At 39.5% G+C, this 8792-nt stretch overlaps 1 long non-coding RNA gene across 1 annotated transcript; it reads left to right on the plus strand.

The window, feature by feature from the left end:
• The first annotated feature begins 122 nt into the window (after positions 1-122).
• Positions 123-8472, plus strand: LOC148124104 (uncharacterized). Its single transcript, XR_015740225.1, has 3 exons — positions 123-1499; positions 7057-7154; positions 8076-8472. It is a non-coding gene; the product is annotated as an uncharacterized LOC148124104 (long non-coding RNA).
• Positions 8473-8792: the final 320 nt, after the last annotated feature.

The following is an 8792-nucleotide window of genomic DNA, read 5'->3' on the forward strand; positions in this document are numbered from 1 at the left end:
TCTCATACAGCGGCTGGAATGCGAGCGTCAGTAATGACGCCATGGGAGCCTGACACTGCTGACCTCCGCCTTCTGCCTGCCTCACTTGTATGTGTGTGTGTGTGTGTCTGTCTGTCTGTCTGAGAGAGCGCGAGCGAGGCGCGAGCGAGAGCAAGCAGACGCGCGCAACCCTTGCATTTTGGATTGCGAACTAAATCTAGGAATACCACAACAAAACCTCATGCTTGGAAAACAACCACTCCGTGCCGTTGTAGGATGGAAAGCCAAAAGAAAAAGATGACCTTTCAACTTTGGAGGAACGCTGTTGTTCTGAAGTGCAGCTTGGAGTTTGCAGTCCTCACTTCAATTTCATAATGTAACGCAGCTTCTAGCTGAAGTACAAATACAATTGCAAAAAAGGATTAATAGATGGGCGTCCGGGAAGGAATCCGCCATCAGGAATTCTACGGACCTAATTTACTGTTTGGACAACACTCTCACCTATTGTGACCTTTCTTGCACATATATTAGATTAAGAATCATAGAAGTACCGTGTCTACCCAGCAGTATATTTTATTTGATCTTGCCTTACTTAGCTTTCTACAAAGGAAACGTGGAATTCTTGTCCTTCATTCAGATAGAAGTAAATTTATAGAGAACGCATCTTGGCCGGAGGATAGCCGACTTTACAACTGGGATTATGATAATGTGATTGAAAGAGTGGACAGCATGAAGTTGTTTTTCTTGCATATTCTTATAGGCAGAAGAGCATTTTCGAATTTGCGTAGATGTATGGATTTCAAATTGCCAAATCATTGCCGTGGAGCAAAGAAACTTGTTATTCCAGAAATGAACTATAGGGTTGTCCCACGAAGAAAACCATACTGAATTTACGCGTGCCTTTTCACAGGGCAGAAGGGCAATGTAGTTTGCCCTCGTCAGTAAACTAGTCTTGAACATTATAAGATAATATCTGAACTGATATATCTGAACGAGGTATGTATTTATATGTGGGAAAACTTTCAGTCACCTACAATTACATCTGGGTATGCTTCATTGAATTTATGAGTGAGACTTATTACCAAAGTTATCTTAAGTTAGGCCAAGAGGCATGTTCGCTCGGGTATTTATACTGTACTACTGTACAAATGATTGATGAAAGCTTTTAAAATAAGCATGCAGAAGCCTTTTCATGCTTTGCAACATACACCAAGCCGCTAGATCGGAGTCTCCCCGCCCCCCTCCGTCGCTTTTATTTTCTTCTACATTAAGGAGCCCCCTTTCAGAACCAATCGGAACAAGGACGTCACTGTGGAACGTCGGCCCTCGTGACACTCTAACCAATCCAAACACGGGACGTCCTGGATATTATTACAAGTGGGGCGGAGATTTAAAAAAAGCTTGACGCAAGGAACGCGCGTGATTGACGCACACGGTGTTACTAAATTTAGTCCCCGTGGACTTTTTTTTAAACAGGTGATGGACGCGCGCAAGGCGCGGCCTCTGAAAGGAATTGAATGGTTGGTTTAGATTAGGCTGGGCGGGAGCTGTGGGAGCGTGGTACTCTAAAGCTTGGTATTTCGCGCCGGATGGAAGCTATTTCTGAAAAGCAACACGCCCGGACAAACCAAATATAGCGTGAGCGGAAGATATTTATAGCAGTATATGCCCATTGGTGCCAAACTTTTCTAGCTGCCTGAATGAAAGGAAAAGCCAAACCTTGATCTTTACAACTAGTACTCGTTGTGTAAAGAGACATCTGGGCGGGATTCCCCGTGTGACAGATGGAAGGGGGTAAAGTGGAGACAGCAGGGATTGCCCCTGCCGGAGCCTGACGTAGTGGAGAAAAGCCGAGGGCGGGTAGACGGGATATCCCCAGCGAGGCGGGGACTTCAGGTCGCAGCAGAAGTCTTGTCTTGTTATTGTTCCTTACCCGAAGGGGGCAACTAATCTATATTTGTAGCAGGTTAGTCCCGCATCGGAAAGCAACTACAAACCGTAGGAAACGACTTCTACTGATTTTTCGTCCACGCTAGAATTATTGTACGTGAAATGTATGCCAGTGCTTACAAAAGTTCATTTATATAAAAAAAAGTCACAACGGGACTTTGGTTGAATACTTAGTCAAACTTTTTCCTAAAGTTCTACAGTAATTTTATTTTTTAATTTATCTATTTTTTTAATACAAAAATTCTTCCCATCGCACCAGAAGCTACTCTGGGCAGCATACAATAAAGCCTTAGTAATCCTTGGAATATATTCAAGTGAAACCTGGAATTGTTTGTAAACTGAAAACTGTGGTTTTAAATTGTCGACGTTGGGATACAGATATCCTATAAATTCAGAAGTTACTGTTCAGGAACTGAGAACCATCTCAAACGTCCACTCCATCTCAAACAACAATGAAGGTGGCAGGGGAGGGGCCCTGCATGATGAACTGTAAGAAATTGAATTGGCTCAGTGACACATTATTCAGTGGCTTTGGTATAAGCACTCAAATCTTGCTAAAGCCTGTGATTGAAAGAAACTATACTACCATATTGTTCAACTACAGTACTTTGAACACAGATTTAGTAATTTTTCAGAATACCTCTGAATCTATGAAAAAAGCCCTAATATCAGCTGAACATTTGTCTGTTTTTGTTCAGCTGTACAAAATGCTTATATAAACTAGAGAGAATTTTGACAATAGACTATGCTATCAAAATTTAACTGCTTTCTAGTGAGTGATTCAGGAATATTTCCTTACGTGATAGTTAATGTTTAGTCAATGAAAACAGAAACAGCTGAAAAAAGATATTAATACCTGTGTAATACTCTTCACCAGTAAGGACAATTAAAATTGGGTTGGACCTGGTTAGTCTTTTGATGGGAGACTGTCAGGGCAATGACAAATCTTTCCACATAGGTATCAAAAACTGCTGTGTTCATTTATTCAGAGGTATTAAATAGGGCATTTATATCATTTGATGAAATTGCAAATTTACATTCAAGTGGTGAGCATGTTGAGTTATTAATGGAAGAAAAGATTAGGCTAGATTCATGGTTCCCAAATTATGCTTAGCTAACTCACAGAGGTGTCACAGAATATTTTAAATTTTTGCAGTGTTCGTTTGTGAAACTGGGTTTTTCATTATTGATTTACAACATATCTTTAAGACATCAAAGGCACTGTGAACTGAAAAACTATGGGAACCTCTCAGAAGCTGGAGCTTTTCTTTTTATATATTGTAAGATATTCAAGGGACAGTTAGGTACCTTTCTCACATTATTCAAAGCTAATATAGAAAGGAACTTTTCTGAATCATTGAGATGACTGATAAAATTCCGTAAGCTGTGGTAGATCATGGTTAAATTCTCTAACGCTTATTCGATTTTTCTAGTTCTTATTTTAATTTAGAGAGGCCAACAATTTGATGACTATGGATTGTTTGAATTGAAAGAGAAGAACTGTGATGTGTGGACAAGGATAGAGGTCCAGAGCTCTAGAGAGGCTTGTGGAGACCCTGTGGAATGGGGTGGCAGAAAGATAAGTGGCGGCGGGGGGATGACTGCAGTGTCCTGCAGTTGGTCATAAAGGCATAGGGGCGCTTCAGTGACTATAAATTCAAAACCGAGTCATATGTAGCTTTCAGGGGATTTGTTATAACTTCTTACCAATTATAAGTCGAAGACTATGTGTATTTTAGATCTTGTAGTACAGTTATGTATTTTGTAAATCAAAACTATAGCACTACTGAAATTTAGTATTACAGTTGGGGGACTCCCGCAAATAAAAAAGAGATAAAATGTTGTAAACCCGAGTTTGCCATGATTACTAGCTTGGCTAAAAAAGTGGAACCCCTCTATGGATTGGGAATGAAACCAATTAAAAGTGCAAAAGAAGCACTTTGGGCTGAGAGACTGTAGTGAAAGTGGTGGAAGCCACTACAAATACACAATTAAGAAAAAGTGGAAGGCACAGGGGAACCACAAGCGGGGGAGGAGTTAACTCCATCGATTCTCTGGGAATACAAAGACCTGGCCAATATATTCAGTGAGAAGGATTCTGACGTGTTCCGATCCCATTGCCCCAATATTCAAGTACCATCAGTGGCTTAGCAAGGTGTCAAAACCCCCAAGCCAAACCAGTCTTTAAGGTGGGCCATGGAGTGCCAAGCTGCTTTTGAGAAACTGAAGCACCTTTTTGTAGCAGAACCCGTATTAAAACATCCAGACCCCAGATAGACCATTTTTAATTCAAGCTGATACCAGTGATGTGGCAGTGGGGGCAGTCCTTCCTCAGAAAAATAAAAAAGGTGACTTACAACCATATGCCTACACCTCTCAAAAACACTCTGAGGCTGACAGATGCTATCTGAGAAAAAGAATCATTTGCTGTTTGCTGGGCACTCCTGACTTGGAAGCAATTCCTCAAAGCAAAGTCCCCTTTGGATTGATAACAAGTACCTGAAAGCCTTGAAAAAACCCCAGAGACTCTCTCCCAAATAAATCTAATGGGCACAATACTTAAACCAATTCAATTTCATGCTCCGCTACCTGCCTGGGGGAAGGAACTTCCTAGCAGATGCCTGATTAAGGATTCCCCAGTACAACTGCAAAAGAGAAAGTGGTCGCTTCTGTCATCCTGTCTAAACAAATTGTCCCACCCTGACCAGGCCACAAAAATTGAGAGAAAAGTGGCCCAAGCACTAAAAACAGTCCTAGAGCAAGATGAGTGGTTCCTGCAACACCAAGCTGAGTTGTCATCAAAAGATGGACTAGCTTCAATGGGCCGCTGTCTGTACGTGCCTGAAACTAATGAACTTTAGCGCTTCAATGTAGTCACGATTTGAAAACTGCGGATCATTTTGGCTTTGAAATAACTACTTTGTGAAAAGGCAATTTGGGTGGTCGTGCATGAGAAAGGACACTGAACATTATGTGCAGGTCAGCCAAAAGATGCCCAGGGAAAATCCTGAGGGTACTGCAACCTGTAGCCAGCCTGAAAGCCCCTTGGAAGGAAATATCAATGGACTTTGTAGTAGAACTACCACAAAGCGCAGGAAATACCATGATCTGAGTTGTCACAGACCTTTTCTCCCAAGCAAGCACACTTCACGATCTGCCTCCAAATCCTGTCTGCTTCTTCCTTGACCAAGATGTTTGTTCAACACAACTATCTCCTACATGGAGTACCAGAGTGCAATATCTCAGATTGGGGTGTCCAATTTATTTCCTGCTTTGGGGAAGATTTCCTCAAGTTATTAGGCACCTCCCAGGGATTAAGCTTCTCACATAATCCTCATACTAATAGTGCCTTTGAATGGACTAATGGTGTATTAGTAGTGCATTTGCTGCTATTTTAATTACCAACAAGACAATTGGACTGAACTGATACCCTTTGTTGAAGTGGCTTACAATAACTCAGTGCACTGCAGCACTGGCTTCTCTTGGCTTCCGAATGGACACAGGCAGAGAATTTGTCTCTATCCCAGAACTCCTCCAGCATAAGCCTATATGCTTATCTTTAGCAGAATGGGTGAATACTTTGCAGAACACCTGGCCAGTAGTCTGGACAAGGCCAGGGAGACTTATAAGGCTGACAACAGATGGGCACCTCAAAAAGAATTTAGCGTGGAAGATAAAATTTATCATTCCGCCAGATTTCTGCAGTCATGCCGGCCCTTCAAAAAATTGGACCCCAAATACATGGTGTCCTTCCTCATCATTAGGATCATAAATCTAGTGATGATAGAATTGAAACTGCCAAAAAGCTTTAAGAGAATTAATCCTATTTTCCACTGTGGCCTGTTAAAACCTACCTCTACCTCACCTCTGCATCCTGACACGAAAACCCCACCCCCTCCAATTACAAACAAGAGGGGGCAGTATTTTGAGGTTAAGGAAATTTTGGATTCTAGATTACAGTACCTTGTAGGGAAGGTACAATACCTCATCCTGTTGAAAGATTTCCTTCCCTCTGAGACTGAGTGTGTGAATGCTAGTCATGTTTATTCTCCAATTCCACCTTAAGTAACTACATAAACCCAAATGAGCCTGGGTAGTGTACTCTGGAAAGGTGGCATGTCATGGCTGACATTTATTTATTTGTTTGTTTATTTTTATTTGTCAAGCAAGTATTAGATAACAGGTATAAGTATAAACATGGTTATGAATACATGAAATGGATACAAATAAAAAAAAGAAACAATAGGACAGGGACGGTAGGCATGTTGCTGTGCTTATGCAGGCCCCCTACAGACCTCTTAGGAAAGAGATGAGATCAATAGTAGACAGTCTAAGGTTAAAGTTTTTGGGGTTTGGGGAAGAAACCACAGAGTCAGGTAGAGTATTCCAGACATTGACCACTCTGTTGGTGAAGACATATTTCCTGCAATCAAGTTTGGTGTGGTTTACCTTGAGTTTGTATCTATTGTGTGCTCTTGTATTGTTGTGGTTGAAGCTGAAGTATTCATTGACAGGTAGGATATTGCAGTAGATAATTTTATGTACTATACTTAGATCAGACTGAAGGTGGCATAGTTCTAGGTTGTTTAGGTCTAGAATTTCAAGTTATTAGCTAGTATCACTTCACATCCTGTCAACCCGACATTTTTCACAGCCGGGGGTGGAGGGGTGGGGAGAAGAGGGAGGAAAATGGAATGCAGGAGAACACAAGGGGGTTGGGAGCCAAGCAGCACTGGCCCAGAGAATAAGACATGCCAATCCAACCCAAGAATGCGGAGACGAAGCAGCCGCCCACAGAGGGTCCTTACCCAAACAACCTGAAACAACCTTTTCAATTGGTCAAGGACTGATAACAGGGGTGGGGGGGTAGGGAAGTCCTTGGGGGAAAAAAAGTTATGTGTATTGTTTGCATACATATTCAGCAGATACATTTTGCTATTTTATAATCACTTTGTTTAGTAAAATATATTCTTGGTCAAAACAATGGCTCAGGGATCAGTATTTACTAATTAACTTGAGTGGGATGGATAATAAAATATTTTCAAAATTCCCAAATATTTTAGAAGATTTAGAAAAAAATTAAACTGAATATTTTTATTCTAAAATGTTAATCGTTTAGAATAACAGAATAACGGAGTTGGAAAGGACCTATACCATTCTAAACAAATGGCTGTCCAATCTCTTTTTAAAAACTTCCAGTGCTGGAGCACCCACAACTTCTGAAGGTAAGCCGTAACACTGGTTAAATATTTATATTGATAGGAAATTTCACCTTATTTCTAGGAGTTCTTAGTTCTCCTTTTGTTCCACCCTATTGCTAATATTGAAGTTGACCTCTTGATATAGCTTGTGATCTACAGATGTATTAAAAATGGACAGATGAATAAAAGATGAAAAAAACAACCCAAAATCTCAGTTGAAAAGAAAAATAGTATTTTATTTGACAGTAAAAAAATGGAAATATCAACTTGTAATTAGTGTAAAAGATTGCAATGTCCTATTGTAATTCCAGGCAATTTTACAATCCTCATAAATTTGCAATCCAGTGTTAACCTTGAATAAATGATTACAGTTTTCTCAGAAACATTCAATATATATAAAAATTCACTTTTATGTTCATTCAAGATCATTTAATTCATAGAGATCGTAATCCTTACATATTCTTATAAATATGCAGAGAGAGAAAAAACACCCTATAAAACATCTGCACCTAATTCATTAGAGAAACAAAGAAATACTCTTGCAAACAGATGTGCACCTAATTCATTTTGCAATTATATGCTACTGCGCTCCCTTCTCCAGCATAACAAAGGGAACTGCCAACAGACAGCTATGCTATTCAGCAGAACTCACCAGAGTAAATTTTTATCTAAGTAAATCTTTTGTTTTCTAAAGTCTTCTCTTTTCTCCAGTCTTTTCCTCTATTCACTCATTTTCCTGTGGGTGCAATACAGATCTAGATTAATAATCTTTTAATCTGAATGTTAATTTAGAGAATTAGATTTAATTTCAGAATTTAATTTAGGAATTTAGAGACTATATTTCAGATTTTAGAGACCAGAATTTAGATTTAATTTAATTTAGAAATTTAGAGATTTTGTAGTCATACCAGGACAAAGATGCTAATCAGTATTTATTTTTTCTAGGTAACTTTCCACTTTCTTAACAGTGTTTTTTAGAGGATTGCTTCAGTACCAGCCTAGAAGAGTTGTAACATCCTGTTCCTATTTCCTTTTTATATCTGCTATGACATCCAAAATGTAATTAAGGATCATGGGTATTGTTGCCAAGACATCTTTCCCATAGTACTAAAAAAACAAACCCACAACTATTATTTCACACCATCTGACATTTCTGAAAAACTCTAGGATATATAATGAAACAATGAGATAAATCAGAAGGGCAAGGTGCAGGGAGCAGGTTGAATCTATACTTTTACCTGATAGTGGAGCTCTGTGAGAGCTTTATTGAAAGGTAAGTCAGCTAATTCAGTGCTCTGGTTGCCAACTGTTGCAGACTCAGCCTTATCATCTGAGTGAATGAGATGGCTTACCTTAGGCTTCTGATTTGGGGTATGCTGAATAGATAGTAGTTTCTATTACTATTGATTACTATTGATTAAAAAGCCTTTCTGTCCCAGATGCCTAAATATTTGGCTAGCTTTAAGTTTTATAGTTGACTGTTTTCAATTGCTGTTTGTAAAGTTTGAAGGATTACCTTCTCTGCCTCAATTTTGCCAACTCAGCTCCTTCTTCAATAGCAGCATATTAAAGACTTACCGTAAATTTAAGTCTTGCAGAAGAACAAGTCTAACAGTGGTATTTAGAAATATTCTATAACAGACCATGAAATGATCAATTTCT

This window comes from Pseudonaja textilis, chromosome Z, assembly GCF_049901715.1.
Source record: "Pseudonaja textilis isolate UNSWEBS1 chromosome Z, rPseTex1.2, whole genome shotgun sequence".
Lineage (NCBI taxonomy): Eukaryota > Metazoa > Chordata > Lepidosauria > Squamata > Elapidae > Pseudonaja > Pseudonaja textilis.